The sequence below is a fragment of the Panthera uncia genome, chromosome B1 (genome assembly GCF_023721935.1).
Source record: "Panthera uncia isolate 11264 chromosome B1, Puncia_PCG_1.0, whole genome shotgun sequence".
NCBI lineage: Eukaryota > Metazoa > Chordata > Mammalia > Carnivora > Felidae > Panthera > Panthera uncia.
In genome coordinates this window covers 153,425,911-153,442,385 of record NC_064811.1, presented here as the reverse complement: position 1 = coordinate 153,442,385, position 16,475 = coordinate 153,425,911, and positions in this window count along the sequence as shown.

Below are 16,475 nucleotides of genomic sequence, written 5' to 3'. Positions count from 1 at the left end.
GTCCTTTTCCTCCCCTGAGCTTAGAGGTCAGTAAGAATAGGAACCAGGGGCGCCTGGGTAGCTCAGTCGACTGAGTGTCGAACTTCAGCTCAGGTCACAATCTCATGGTTCGTGAGTTCAAGCCCCGTGTCAGGCTCTGTGAGGACAGCTCGGAGCCTGGAGCCTGCTTCGGATTCTGTGTCTCCCTTTCTCTCTCTGCTCCTCCCTGACTTGTGCTCTGTCTCTGTCTCTCTCTCAAAAATAAGCATTAAAAAAAAATTTTTTTTTTAAGAATAGGGACTACCTGTATACTTGGGACCACACTCGTTATCTGGCACATGATAGTCAACATACATGACAGGTACTCAACAAATATCTGTTCAATGGCTACGACAGGTATGATTTTCCTGTATTTTAGAGGAAGCTGGAGCTAATGAGGTTTAGAAATGTGTCCAGAGACACAGAGCTTTTAGCTAAGTCCTAGATTTTTCTTTAATATTTTTTAAGTTTATTTATTTATGTTGAGAGAGAGAGCACGCGTGCACGAGTAGAAGAGGGGCAGAGAGAGAGGAAGAGAGAGAATCCCAAGCAGCTCCGTGCTGTCAGCACAGAGCTCGAAGCAGGGCTCGAACTCACAAACCGTGAGATCACAACCTGAGCCAAAATCAAGAGTCTGATGCCTAACTGACTGAGCCACCCAGGTGTTCTGCAAAGCCCCCAGATTTGAGCCCTGGTCCTTCCCGTGCAATAGCCCACACTATAAAGCAAATCCCTCCACCAAAGTGTGTGAGAATTTAATCAAGGACTATGCAAAATGTTTCATTGGAGTCCTCAGTTCTTTCTTATTTTACCATAATAGTCCATCAGAACTCCCCCTCTCTACCCAGTGAAAATTCTAACAACTCATATTTACAAACATAAATCAAAGGCAGGAGCTGTGTTGATGAGATGGGGGGCAAGGGAAGCTGAAAAAATAAACAGAATCTCCTTTTCCTACAGTTTTCTCCCTCTTTTGATTAAATATGTTTTGCGGGCCCTGGTGTCAAATAACAAAGACAAGAAATTTGCCAAAAACTTTCCCTTTCAGCTGATACAGAAGAACAGCCAACACAATGGACTGGTTGGGCTGCCCACCTAATTACGCCTGGAGCTTTTTAGAGCCTTTGGGGTCCCTGTAGAAGCCACCGTTCCATTTCAGGATAAGGGCCTTTTCATGAGAACCAGAAGACGTGTCAGGCTGGGCAGGGGATCGGTAGTGCCTGCCAGAAAGCAGCCAGGCTTCGACACGAGGAGTTATCTGCTGCTCCTTTGTGCTCTGCCCCACTGTGCTATCTGTTGCTGTGTAACAAAGTGCTCCAAAATTAAAAGCTTCGAAGAGCGAACTTTTATTATCTCTGTGGTCCAGGCATTCAAGCGACTTAGCCGGGTGGTTCCGGCACAGGGTCTCTTATGAGGTCGCAGTCAGGATGTTGGCTGGCACCAGAGGGTCCACTCCTCAGATGGCTCACTCACCTGAGCTCCTTGCTGGCTTTTGGCAGGAGGCTTCAGATGCTTGCCACTTGGGTATCTCCGCTGGGTCGCTACAAACACGTGGGTTCTTTCCCCACGCAAGCCAGCAACTCTCCAACACCAGTGGGGTGTCCCATGACTCGGTTCAAGTCTGACACTATCTACATGCAGATCCCACAGGTTGAGGGCTCAGTCTCACGAGACCGCTCCACTTCAGACACCAGTCAGAAGTCCAGGATGTCACCTGTGCTGCTGACTGACCGGCTATGAATCAGAGGTTCCCAGAACTCCCTCCTTGTGTTCGGCTAATACGCTAGAACAGCTCACAGAACTCAGGAAAGTGTTCACTCGCTACATGAGCGTTTATCACAAAGGATATTAAAGGACGCAAATCAACAGCCAGATGAAGAGATTCACAGGACAAGGTACGTGGGAAGGGGAGCAGAGCTCCATGCGCTGTGTCACTCAGAGAGATGTGTGAACACCTCCATATGTTCAACAACTGGAGGCTCTCCAAACCCTGTACTTACATACTGACACGTTTTTATGGAGAGTTTATTACATAGGCACGATTGATTATATCACTGGCCATTGGCAACTGAACTCTATCCTCCCCTCTTCAGCCCCTCTTTCCTTCCCAAAGGTCATAGGGATGGGACTAAAAGTTCTAACCCTCCAGTTGGATTCCCCCCGACCAATCCCCATCCTTAAGTCCCCTAAGGGCTTTCCAAAAGTCACCACTTGAACATAACAAGACACCCTTTATCACTCATCACAGAGGAAATCACAAAGGTTTTAGGCATTCTGTGCCAGGAACAGAGAGAAAGACCAAATATGCATTTCTTATTATAAATCACAGTATCACACTCATGACATGGCAGCTGGTTTCCCTAAAGCAAGTTGTCCATGGAGAGAGCTCAAGGAGGAAACTGCAACGCCTTCTATGACCTCGTCTCTGAAGTCACATGCCTTCACTTCTACCACATTCAATTCATTACAAATCAGTAAATACAACCCACGTTCAAGGGGAGGAGAATTAGGCTCCACCTTTTAAAAGGATAAATATTGGGGCGCCAGCCTGGCTCAGTCAGTGGAGCAGGCGACTCTTAGTCTCGGAGTTGTGAGTTCAAGCCCCAAGTTGGATGTAAAGATTACCTAAAAATTAAAAAAAATCTCTAAGAAAACAAATAAAAGGAGAAATACCAAAACAATTAATGGACATATTTTAATGACACCACACCTATCAACTTAAGAAAGCATTAATTTAGGGGTTAAGTGTCTGGCTCTTGATCTCTGCTCAGGTCAAGATGTCACGGTTTGTGAGTTCGAGCCCTACATTGGGCTGTGCACTGACAGTGCGAAGCCTGCTTGGGATTCTATCCCTCCCTCTCTCTCTCTGCCCCTCCGCTGCTTGCTCTCTCTCTCTCTCTCTCTCTCAAAAGTAAATAAATACACTTAAATTTTAAAAAGCATTAATTTAAAAACACAAACCTCTTCCTTCCTCTCAGGGATCTTACCTCTCTCAGTTAAATGACCCAAGCTGTCCCAGGTTCTGAGAAGTTCCCACACATCAGAAATTATTTTCTTGATTCTAACACCCATTTATGAATGGTGTGAGCCCTTGCTCAGTCCAAAGTGTCTGTCATTCACCAATGAGTAGAATATTTACGGAGCGCCCTGTATGTCCCAAGTACTTAGCAGTTAGAGGGGAATGCAGAGATAAAAGACAGTGTCCCTGCCTCAGATGGCTCCAAGTTGAATGCAGGTGAGAAATAAGTAACCACTTGTCACAAGGCAGTGGGAAAGTATTATGACAGGATTCTGTTTCTGGCGGTTATACGAGCCCATAAAGGAGAGAACTACACCAGACTGGAGAGTGAGAGGAGAAAAGGACACACCGACCAGGTAAGATAACCTTGGAGATGAGTTTTAAGTGATGAGTAGATAGAGCCACTTTAAAAAAAAGGGGGGGTGGGGGGAGGCAAGGGGACTCACCAGGAGATCCTTGGCCTGTACGAGGCCATGCCGATGAGAAGGAACACGGACTATTTTGGAACTTGTGCAAGGTTGCTTAGGGCTGGTGTACAATACGATTGAGTGGGAAATTAGAAATGAGGTTAGACAGGTTGCCCTGCTGAGCTTGGATTTTCTCTGAAGCCAGTGGGGAGCCAGGGAACTATTGTAATCAATGGGGACAAAATGAAATGTGTGCTTAAAAAGGCCCCTACTCAGTTAGCAACCTAGAAAGAAACTTGGAGCAAATTCAAAATGGAGAGTAGAAGGCCAGTCTGGAAACAGTTAGGGTAGTCTAAGCAAGATATGAGCAGGACCAACCCCAGGGTACAGATCTGATGAATCAGGTGGGGGCAGGGGAGGAACTAAGGGAGCCTGAGTTTAGGTCTCAGGATTAGGCAACTGGAGGAAAGGGAGCCACATTGCTAATAAGACAGGAGATAGAGGAATGGGGAGAAGAGAGAAATCAATGTGGTTTAGAGAACGTTGGGTTTGAGTGTTTATAGGATAAATACTAACACGAAAGCCCCTCCATTAGTTTGGGCTCACTGGGCAGAGACTAGAGTTAACAGAAAACTAAATTATAGGGGTACCTGGCTGGCTTAGTGGGTAGAGAATGTGACTACAGATCTCAGGGTCATGAGTTCAAGCCCCATGTTGGGTGTGGTGCCTACTCAAAAAAAAACAAAAACAAAAACAAAAAAAAAAACCTTTAAAAAATCTAAATTATAGACTTTACATGAAAAATTATGACTGTGTTGGGTTTTGCTTTATTTTCTTTTAATTATTTTTTTTAATTTTGCCTTTACCCTCAAAGTGGGGCTAGAACTCACAACCCTGAGATCAAAAGTCACATGCTCTACCAACTGAGCCAACCCAGCACCCCTTGCCTTGTTTTGTCTTTATCTTTACTGTCTCCTGTTTGACCTGTCTTACCGAATCTTCTTTTGTGAACATGTAAGAATTCTCTAATTGTTTGGATTTAAATGGTTGTCTCCAAGTGCTTTTAAGTACTGGGAAATTTCTTTTCCTGCATATTTTTTTAAATGTCCCCTTCTAATTGGTAACATTAGGATATATTCACACAGTGATATAATGTGTTACCATTTAAAATGGTTTGTATGTAAAAATATTTAACGAATGGGGGAAATCATTGTGAAGTACTCCTAAGTGGAAAAGAACGGGTATGATACATAAATAGTGCATACGTATAAATAGTATGTACAATAGGATTCTAATTTTCAGAAAAATATGTGTGCATCTATACTTAGAAGAAAAAATGGAAAGAAAAACAGCAAAATATCATTCTGAGTATTGAGAATTTGAAATGATTTTTTATTTCCTTGTTGTGTCTTTATGCATTTGCCAAACTCAAAACAATGCATATTTAATATCCCAGGGTTTAAAAATTCATATTGTTTCCAAACGGTTTGCCTTATAAATTTATTCTATATCTACAGTGGCAAATTTTAAAACCGAAAATAAATTCACCAAATCGGCAGAAGTTATCTCTGGATTGCGGGACCAAGAGCAATAGGTTTTTCTTACACTTTTTTGCATTTTTTCCCCATAATGGAAAGGTTTACAATTAGAAACAGGTTTTTAGGAGGAAATAGATTTCATTCCTTCCTCTGGCTCATAAAGTTTCACTATCAGGAAAGAACCTGGTGTTAGTCATTTGCACCTCTGTGTGAATTTGACACCTCTCCCTCAGAGGTATTTACTGTCCCCTTATGTTCTCTAAGAGGAAACCTGAGTTCCATAATGTCAGATGTCACGTAGCTGAGCCCACCTACTATCCCACCAGACTTCCTTTTATTTTTTTTAAGTTTATTTACTTGGGGGGGGGGGAAGCATGAGCGGGACAGGGGCAGAGAGAGAGAGAGGGAGAGAGAGAGAATCCCAAGCAGGCCCCACACTCAGCACGGAGCCTGACTTGGGGCTCGATCTCACAAACCATGAGCTCATGACCTGAGCCAAAATCAAGAGTCAGATGCTTAACCCTCAGACACACCCAGGAGCCCCTCCTCCCCCACCCAACACACACCGGACTTTCATAAGGAGTTATGCCCTCATAGGAGATGCCCTCTTCATGAGTCATCCTTCTTCTGCCAGGGACGAAGAGCTCTTGTCCACAGTTTTCTCCTTCGATCATCTTTCTTTCCTATTTCTGCTCCTCAGTGTTCAGTGTTCAGATTCCTTGGCTAATAAAGCATGTTGGCTGCATGGAGCTACTTATAAGAAAAACCAGAGCAGCCTCCAGTGGCTGGAGAGGTGAATTCCTCCCAGATCTCTTTTTCTTGCTCGTAACCCCAAACCGCTTCTTTTTTTGCTTTTTTCTCCCAGTTCATTTATCCCTACAAGTCCTGGATTTTCTGAGGCAACACAGTTACAAATATCCTGTGCACATACCCTTGCTTTTGTCAGATCATGCATTTTCGATTCTTGGTTCAGGAAACGTGGTCACCATAGATGACCTCCCTAAGAGCCTCAAACAGCCCTGAAAAGTCAACGGCGCTGGGTAGAAATCAGACTTCTCCATCTACAGGTGAGGAGGGAAGTCTCCATGAGGTTAGGTGGTTTGCCACAGGCAGTGAAAATGGCCTAGAGCCAATACTCAAGCACTGTGTTCCTTTATTTACTCCTGTTTTCCTGGGCTCTGAAATTCCCTTACTAGACACAAAACCTTTCATTCCATCTTTGGAAAGAAGTCCTAGATGCCAGCCGAACTTGAAGGAAATGACTCATTGTGAACAGCTGAGTTTCCTAGATAGCTGAGGGCTTGCTTCCCTATCATCCATTTCCACTCCTTCCTCCCTGCTTTATCCCCCTTCCTCTCCTCTGTTTCCCTCGATTACTTTCAAACTATTTGGAATAGTCTATGCTGCCTTGGAGTGTGAGTTACAGCCCCCACCCCTATCCACATGGCTGCTACAGCCACTGCCTAGCAGAACACGCTACATAAGGAGTAGCAAGCCGGTTGGGGGGGAGGGGGAGGAAAACTGGGTCTACATTTTTCTAGAGCACAGGAGAGGCACCAAACTTTCATCATCACCTTCAACCATCCAACACAATATACGGCAAAGTTGCTTGCCTTCTTAGGAAAAAAAGAGCTGAATTTATCCTTTGTGTGACAACACAAGAATATCCTGATAAACCTAATAATAGCCTAATATTTATTTAGTGCTTACCAGGCACCAGACACTATTCTAATTGCTTTACACATATGAATTCCTTAATCAATATCCATGCATCGTTCAGTTTTTTGCAATCCCGTAAATCAGCAATGCTTGAGGAGCTATTGAAGTATGGGGACTATCTGCCTCTACATTTTTTAATTCTTGGATTTTTTTTTTTTTTTGCCTTTTTCTGAAGGCATTGCTATTAGGTTGCAAAATATCACCATTCTAGATTTCTGATTTGCTTCCTTTAATCTCCTACAGATTTAGAAGGAGAAACCAATCATGTTGAAATTCTATCCAGAGAAAGGTAAATATGCATTGATAAGGGCACATAAGTAAAACATATTAACAATCATGACCGTGTGGCACCCAGAGAGAAATATATTCGATATATCTGTCTCATTCCTCTTAGGTGCCAGAGGCTTTATTTTAACTCTTTATGTTGAAATAATTTCCAATTTACAGAAAAGTTGCAAGAACAGTACAAGGAACTTCCATACACTTTTCACCAACCTTTCACTAACTCTGGGTAGAAGTATCTCAGTGAGTTCATGAGGTATAATTTCTCAGGATCACTAGTAAAGAATGTCACCATTGTAGGATGTTTAGTCTCATCTATAAAGAACTTACCAAACTCAACACCTGAAAAACAAATAGTCCAGTGAAGAAACGGGCAGAAGACATGAATAGACACTTCTCCAAGGAAGATGGCCAACGAACACATGAAAAGATGCTCAATATCACTCAGCATCAGGGAAATACAAATCAAAGCCACACTGAGATACCTCCTCACACTGGGCAGAGTAGCTAGAATGAACAACTCAAGAAACAACAGATGTTGGCAAGGATGTAGAAAAAGGGGAACCCTCTTGCACTGTTGGTGGGAATGCAAACTGGTGCAGGCAATCTGGAAAACAGTCTGGAGGTTCCTCAAAAACTTAAAAATAGAACTACCCTAGGACCCAGCAATAGCACTGCTAGGAATTTACCCAAGGGATACAGGGGTACTGATGCATAGGGGCACTTGTACCCCAATGTTTACAGCAGCGCTTTGAACAATAGCCAAATTATGGAAAGAGCCCAAATGCCCATCAGCTGATGAATGGATAAAGAAGACGTGATTTATATATACAATGGAATACTACTTGGCAATGAGAAAGAATAAAATATGGCCCTTTGTAGCAACATGGATGGAACTGGAGGCTATTACGCTAAGTGAAACAAGTCAGTCAGAAAAGGACAGATATTATATGTTTTCACTCATATGTGATCTTGAGAAACTTAACAGAAGACCATGGGGGAAAGGAAGTAGAAGAAAAAAAAAACAGTTACAAACGGAGAGGGAGGGAGGCAAACCATAACAGACTCCTAAATACTGAGAACAAACCGGGGGTGGATGGGGGGTGGGGGAGAGGGGAAAGTGGGTGATGGGCATTGAGGAGGACACTTGTTGGGATGAGCACTGCGTGCTATATGTAAGCAATGAACTACAGGAATCTACCCCAAAAGCCAAGAGCACACTTTACACACTGTATGTTAGCCAATTTGACAATAAATTATATTAAAAACAAATAAGTTAAAATTAAAATTAAAAAAAGAACTGTTTAGTCTGTATACATTTACTCTCCTAATTTTTCCTCCCACCATGAATGACTAAGAATCAGCTAAATTAATTTTTGCTACCTATTTTCAACCTGAAATCAGAAGTATGGAAATCCCTAGAGACGTCATTGAGACCACTGACCCGATGAACTGTAGAAGTTAACTTAAACTATTTCAGATTGAAGAAAATTAATCCCAGCTTCTGGCTGTACTATATATTTATTCATAACACACATGTATTGCTAGGAACATTTTGGGGTGATTTTGGTTTGTTTTTCAATGTTTATTTTTGAGAGAGAAAGACAGAGTGTGAGTGGGGGAGGGGCAGAGAGAGAGAGGAAGACACAGAATCTAAGCAGGCTCCAGGCTGAGCTGACAGCACAGAGACAGACCCAGGGCTTGAACTCGGGAATGGCGAGATCATTACCTGAGCCGAAGTTGGACGCTTAACCGACTGAGCCACCCAGGTGCCCTGCTAGGAACATTCTGTAACAGATCTAACACTGTCAGAAGTCCTATTTATCTATTCTTGGCCTCTAATGTGGAAGCACATCTGACTTCATCAAGGATGAAGAATACTTTATAAACTAAAAAAAAGTCTTTTAATTTCTCTCCAGTCCTCCCTTCTGCAGCCAAATTACTCATCAGTAAAAGTTTTTTGGTGTTTTGTTTTGTTTTGTTTTTTGCAAATGATCGTATTTTCTAATCTCTGGAATCTGTGTTGCTAAAATGAATTTTAAAAGATTGACAGGTAAGGACTATGTCCTGCACACGGTAGAGACTTTCAGTGCTTAAGCTAGTGTTGAATTAAACACCACGCTGATTTGAATTAAATGCTGAATTAATGCTAAATTAAATATCAGGAGGTTTTGACCATTGGTGAAAAAAATGTCAAGATGATCTTCCTCATGGTCTCTCTAGACCACGCTCCCCTTCGTGCAACCCAGAACTGGACATGCTCCTTAAATTTGCATTTATTTAGTCACTCATTCAACATTTATATTGTAGGGTATCTGTTCTCTTAAGAAAAAGCCAAAAAAAAAAAAAAAAAAAAAAAAAAAAAAGGAGCAGAGGCCCCTGGCTGGCTCAGTCGGAAGAGCATGCAACTCTTGATCTTGGAGTTGTGAGTTTGAGCCCCATGTTGGGTACAGAGATTACTTACAAATAAAATCTTAAAAAACAAACAAATGAAAACTGTATTGCTACCATAAATGATTATTTGAGCACATACTGAATTGTTGCCATTCCTACTCAGCTCAAAACACATAAATACGTTTAATGTAAAATTATACTTTAGAAGTATATAGCCATTTTTAATGTGTTATAATATGAAATGCACAGTACCACCTGTGAAATAATCTCTACACTCAACATGGGGCTCAAATAACAGCCCCAAGATCAAGCATCACATGCTCCACTGACTTGAGCCGACTTGATTACCCCAAGACTAATTACAGCTGTTGACATAACTCTAAGTGTACAAGAAATACAGGGGTAGAAGAAAATTTTAATTGAACTATGAAGAAACAGTCAAATAAGTCCAGTATGTGGGACATCCTTTAAGGCAATGGGCTGGTATGTCTAATAAGCCAATGTAATGAGGGGAAACATGGTGGAGGGATTGTATTCTTAGTTCAAAGGCCTAACAACCAAATGTAATTCGTGAACATCGGTTAGGTCGTTGTTGAAAAAAATACGCTACAGAAATTTCTCCTCAGGGTGCGCCTGGGTGGCTCAGTCGGTTGAGCTTCCGACATTGGCCCATGATCTCATGGTTTGTGAGTTCAAGCCCTTCATGGGGTTCTCTGCTGTCAGCATAGAGCCCTCTTCATATTCTCTGCTCCTCTCTCTCTCTCTCTGCCCCTTACCTTCTCTCTCTCTCTCTCTCTGCCCCTTACCTTCTCTCTCTCTCTCTCTCTCTCTCTCTCTCAAAAATAAATAAATAAACTTAAAAATATATATCCTCAATTGGAGAAAATTGAGTATACCTCTTAAAATACATAGAAGAATTACTATCAATTTCCTTAGGTTTCATAATGGCACTGGGGGTATATATGAGAATGTGCTTATTTTTAGTAAGTACATGCTAAGGTATTTGAGATAAAAGGATGTTGGGGGTCCACAAATTAATTATAAATTTATATTTATAAAACAGCAGAAAATTATGTGTGTATGTAGATAGATAGATAGATATAGATATATCTCAGCAAGAAATTAGAAATAAGTCACATACATATTTATATAAACATGTTTATACATACACAAATTGAGCAAATGTGACAAAACATTAACAACTGTTAAATCTAGAGGATGAAGAATATTCATTTCACTATATTTTTAAATTCTCTTTAAGACTGGAGTTCTTTAGCATAAAATGTTGATGAGAAAAATACATAGCAATAGAAAGGAAAACCTCTACACACCAGAAACGGGAGGAGTGCTAAGAGAGGGACAAACCCATGGGTCCCGCAGCAGGGTGAAGACCAGGCAAAGAGGGGGGCTGAGTTTTCAATGAGCAAAGCAAGAGTTGGCCCCATAGGCGCACCAGGTCCTGCAGAGACGTGTAAAGTCAAGAGCTGGGAGCAAATACTCGTCCAGCAAAACGAGCAAGAAATCTGATGCTGACAGAGGTTGAAACAAACATGCTCAGAACCTTGGAGGTTGAACTAAACATTCCCAGAAACTTGGTACCAGATCGTGAGACCTCAAAGAGCAGCGAAGACCTATACTAGCGGCCCATTCTCCTCTAGCTCAGGCTGAAAGTGGCCCCAAGGGAGAACAATGAAAACGAAAACTATCTACACCCACATCGTTTGGTGTCTGCTTTAACACGCCCTTCCTATTCCACGGCCCCTTCCCATTCCACCGCCCCTTCCCATTCCACAGCCGTCAGTAGCATAATTTTGCTATCCCAGGTGATTTGTATCCAAGAAAGGAAAAGTTGCAAATAACCTTGTAGCTCATCATAGGAACTCATCATAAGACCCAGCGATTCAAGAAAACATCAACACAGAGTTCACACTCCAAGACTCTTTGAATGCCTTGTATCAAAACCCTCACCTTGCTATTGCCACAAATCCCAAACTCTTATATCATGATAATTACCTCGTTGCAACCAAGTCCCTGAGTTGAAAGACCTGCCTTAAACCACAGTTCAACATCCCAGTCAGTCAGGTCTTGTGGAGACGCTATCTGTGGACTTGTCATTCTCCCTTCCTCTAATAAGCAATAAACACAGTTTTTTGCTACCAAGAGGTTATTTGGGTACGATTTGGGAAGCCAGCATTCTACAAGGACAAAGAAAAAACTCTATAGCCAACAAAGGAAAAAGGCAGATTACAATAAAGTCATGGCAAGAATACTGAAAAAAAAAAACAAAACAAAACAAAAAAAAACTTTTCATCAGCAAAAAGTAAATGCTGGAAGACAAAGAAGTAATATCTTTGATGTGCTGAGGAAACAAAATTGGAACCAAAATTTCTAAAGTGAGGCAAAATATCATTTACAAGTCGAGGCAAATGAGAAATTTTTTGACACTTAAGCACTTAGAAATTACTACTAATAGACCCTCACAAAAAGAAATACTAAATAAGAAAAAAATGAACCTAGAAGGGACGAAAAGGACAAAGAAGCAAGAGTATGCAGAAGAATTGTTAAAATATGCTGGTAAGTCTAAATAAATACTGAATGTGAAAAAAATTACAACATCAATCATTTTGTGTGTGTTTTCAAAAACCAGCTGGCACTCCCAGTTAAAGATAGCATATTAAAAGCTACCATTTGATTCTGCTTCTTCCTGAAACCCCACAAAAAATGACAATCAACAGATTTTTTTTTTCAAACATGAAGCCCACCAGAATGAAAAGAACAGGAAGTATTTCAGCAGCAACAAAATGCTGGATGCCGAAAAGCAGGAGGCAAGTCAGTTGGGGAATATTGGCGATCGATCTGATTTACAGGACAGAGCACCCAAAAGGCCAGGCAACTGGCAACGCTAGCTGTCAGTAGAGGTGAGCGGAAGACGGACGAAACCCACAGACTGCACTGGGCATCTTTTAAGGTGAACTCGACAGATCTATCACTGCACATCAGGCATTTGCTCTTCCCCTCCCCCAGCATAAGACTGGAGGCTCACTCTCTGAAGATTAAAAGAGAGGGTCTCTTGACGAGGGGAATATCAGGGGTGTTTGAGCACGCTGGTATCCTACTAAAAACAGGAGGATGCCCAGGAAACCAGGCTTCCAGAAGCCAAAGGAATTCCGAGAATGAGAATAAGAGGAGATCCCAGGGCAACGGCTCTACACTAGCTTAGAGATGAGGATAGGTCAGAAAGGTCCAGAAAAGACTTATGGGAAAAAAAACAAAAAACAAAAAACAAATGACACTGAGAAAGTAATTGATATATTTGCCAAGAGGAGATTTAGGCAATTAGGGGAAAGTGTGAGGCTGAATTAGTGAGACATCTGCTGGAAATTAAACAAACAATAATTCTTAACTGAACGGAAAACAAAGTTATGCAAGAGAGGAAAAGTAATAGCAAACAACATGATTCAACTGTGAATAATAATTATATTCACACTGGCTACTTATAAACAAAATTATGATATAACTGTTGAAGGCAAATGCATAGAGGGCACGTGGGTGGCTCAGTTGGTTAAGCATCTGACTCTTTTTTTTTTTTTAAGTTTATTTATTTATTATTTATTTTGAGAGAGCCACAGACTGCATGAGTGGGGGAAGGAGAGAGAGGGAGGGAGAGAGAATCCCAAGCAGATTCCGCACTGCCAGCACAGAGCCCGATGCGAGGCTCAAACTCCCAAAACTGTGAGATCGATCCGGACCTGAGCCAAAACCCAGAGTAGGACGCTTAACTGACTGAGCCACCCAGGTGCCCTGAATCTGACTCTTGATTTCAGCTCAGGTCATGATCTCACAGTTTGTGCATTCAAGCCCTGCACTGGGCTCGTGCTGATAGCGCAGACCCTGCTTGGGTTTCTCTCCTTCTCCCTCTCCCTCTCCCTCTGCCCCTCCCTCCCCCAAAATAAATAAATTAATTAAAAAAAAAAAAAAAGACAAATGCAAAGAGAGGGATGTTTGTCTATATTTTGGTGGGGGACGGAATAAAGAGAAAAAAACCCTCAATGTTCATAGTGAGAAATCAGTAGGGAATGTCTAAAACTTAAAACTCAAAAAACAGCAATATAAACGTATTATTGAGAGAGAGATAAGATTAAAGAAATACCTGGCGTTTTTCAATATGTTTGCTTCCAGGCAGTAGGGAACCAGGATGAGAAGTAAGGGCGAAGGGGGAAGACCCAGATGGAGAGCTGTAAGCAGAGGGTTGCTGTTGTTTTACAAGTATTGCAGAAAACACAGATTTTTTTCTTTTAATTTTTTTAACGTTTATTTATTTTTGAGAGACAGAGACAGAGCATGAGTGGGGGAGAGGCAGAGAAAGATGGAGACACAGAATCTGAAGGACGCTCCAGGCTCTGAGCTGGCAGCACAGAGCCCAAGGCGGGGCTTGAACCCACAAACCGTGAGATCATGACCTGAGCCGAAGTCAGATGTTCAACCGACTGAGCCCCCCAGGCGCCCCTGCAGAGAACATCAATCTTTATGCGTGTTATGGGACTGATGACCATGAAAACAAAGAATTTTTTTTTGAGAGAGAGAGAGCATGAGTGGGGGAGACGGTAAGTGGGGGAGAGAGAGAGAATCTTAAGCAGGTCTCCCAGGACCCCTAGGATCATGACCTGAGCCAAAATCAAGAGTCGGGTGTTCAACCAACCGAGCCACTACCAAAGAAATTTTTCTAAGGCTGGACTCAAAGTACTGGATAATAATGACAAAAAAAGATGGGAGAAAAAGTATTTCTGAAGGAAATTAAAATAAAAATCTTCACGTAGAGAGTGAAAGTACCAATTAGATGTAGACTTTGTTTAACTTAAAAATTGACAGAGAACAAAAAACCTAGGTAAACCCAACCAAAGAAGGAGGGAAAAAAGAGTGAGAGAGAGAGAGAGAGAAAGCATGATAAACTGAAAAAGACACAAAATAAGATGGCACAAATTATTTTCAATACATCAGTAATCACAATAAATACAAAACGAGAATCACTATTAAAATAGCGATTTTTTAAACCTAGTTATAAATAGTTTATACGAGTTACACTTAAAATGAAGTGTATATACATGTATTCCAAAGATTTTTTTTTTTAAGTTTTAGACGACTCACCAACTAAAAAAAGTTATAGGAGAGCCTGGGTGGTTCAGTCGGTTAAGTGGACCGAGCAGACCTCGATTTCCACTCAGGTCATGATCTCACAGTTCATGAGATAGAGCCCCGAGTTGGGCTCTGCACGGACAGCACAGAGCCTTCTTGGGGTTCTCTCTCTCTCTCTCTCTCTCTCTCTCTCTCTCTCTGCCCCTCCCTGGCATGCTCTCTCTCTTTCTCTCTCAAAATAAACATTTTTTTAAGTTATAAATATTCATTTTTTTGTAAACCTGTGAATGTTATGTATCTAGGACCACAAAAATGGGCAGAATTAGACCAAGGGATTAACAAGTCCATAAACCTGGGAAATTTTTTTTTTTTTTTAATATTTACTTGTTTTTGAGAGACAGAGACAGAGCATGAGAGGGGCAGAGAGAGAGGGAGACAACAGAATCTGAAGCAGGCTCCAGGCTCTGAGCTGTCAGCACCAAGTCCTACACAGGGCTTGAACCCACCACCAAGAGATCATGACCTGAGCCGAAGTAGGACGCTCAACCAACCGAGCCACCCAGGAGCCCCAAACCTGGGAGATTTTAATCCATCTCTCAAAAGCTGATAAATCAGGATTAAAGAAATAAGGATATAGACTATTTTAAAACGTTATATAGGATGAAAATAAAAATAGAAATGTCCATTCCAAAACAGAGATTAACTATTCTCTGCAAGCATGAGCAGGATATTTGCTAAAATTGGCCACACAGGAAGCCACTAAAAAGAAAATCTCAACCAATTTCATAGAACGGACATTGAAAATTAATTCATATGGATTGCTGAAAAATTGAGAAATGTAGATGTTTTTAAAGCACAAGATAGAAATTATCTGCCATTCCCCTTTGGCTGGAGATTACCTCTTTTAATATTCGGCGTATTTCCTCTCAGTCTTCTTCAAAATGTGTATTTATAGCTGCTCTTCTTTTTATTTTCTTCTTTTTTAAATAGGGACATTTGCTGCATTTTCCCTTTTGATTCTTGCTTTATTTGCGAATAATGTCCTGGTTCATTTCTGCTAGAAGAGCTCTAGCCTCTCTAGAGTTTATTTTCATTCCAAAGCCAGGCTAATTGCCATAACGTGTGGCTCTTAGAAGAGAGTGAATATTCACAGTGGTCAGATGTGCTCACCTAGAGGTAAATCAGAAGGAAAGGGGCTACCGAATGCATTGGATGGAGAGGTGGAGAAGGATGGCGTTAGAGTTGAAGCAAAAACCAGACTGTCACTCTACCAAAAGGACTGCGTACCTCCCCGTTACCCCCAATTCAGACCCAGCAGGAGCCCGGCAGAGGAAATCCGAACACCCGGCTGGCTGACGCCGGAGAGGACAGGCCCACCTATCCCACGTGGGGACCTGGGGGGAGAGAAGGTGCTAACTAGGGGCCCAGGAAGAAGCCGAAGGACGGGCACTGGGAGAATTGGGAGAATGGAGAACTAGAAGAGTTAAGTCAGAATCAACACGGGGCGCCTCGAGTCTTCTGCCCCGCCTCCCCTCACCACACCACACGCCCACCGCTAAATAAAGTCGCCACTGTCTGTCCTCTGCTTGCTACCGCAGCCTTCGGGAGAAAAGGCCATCTAAACTGGCAGCAGAGCCCTGTGGACGAGCCCAGGAGCGGTGGGCGTGGCGACACTTTGGGCGTGGTTGGCGGGAAGCCAGGTGCCGCTTCTGCTTTGTCTTGTGTAGCCGAAAGCCACGCGGTGCAGCAGCCGGCGTCCCCAACCGCTCCAGCCTTCGGCGCGCGCACCTGGCGGATCCTGCGGGTGGGAGCCACGCCCCCTAAGGGCCCAGGGCTCAAGGCTTGAGAATGCCTTCCTTCCTGTAACTTACACTACGTGCCTGACACGCAGTAGGGCTTGGTACGTTTTAGCCATTGCTATTCTTTTTCTTTAGGTATGCGTACTTGCTACAGTGATTTGAGGCA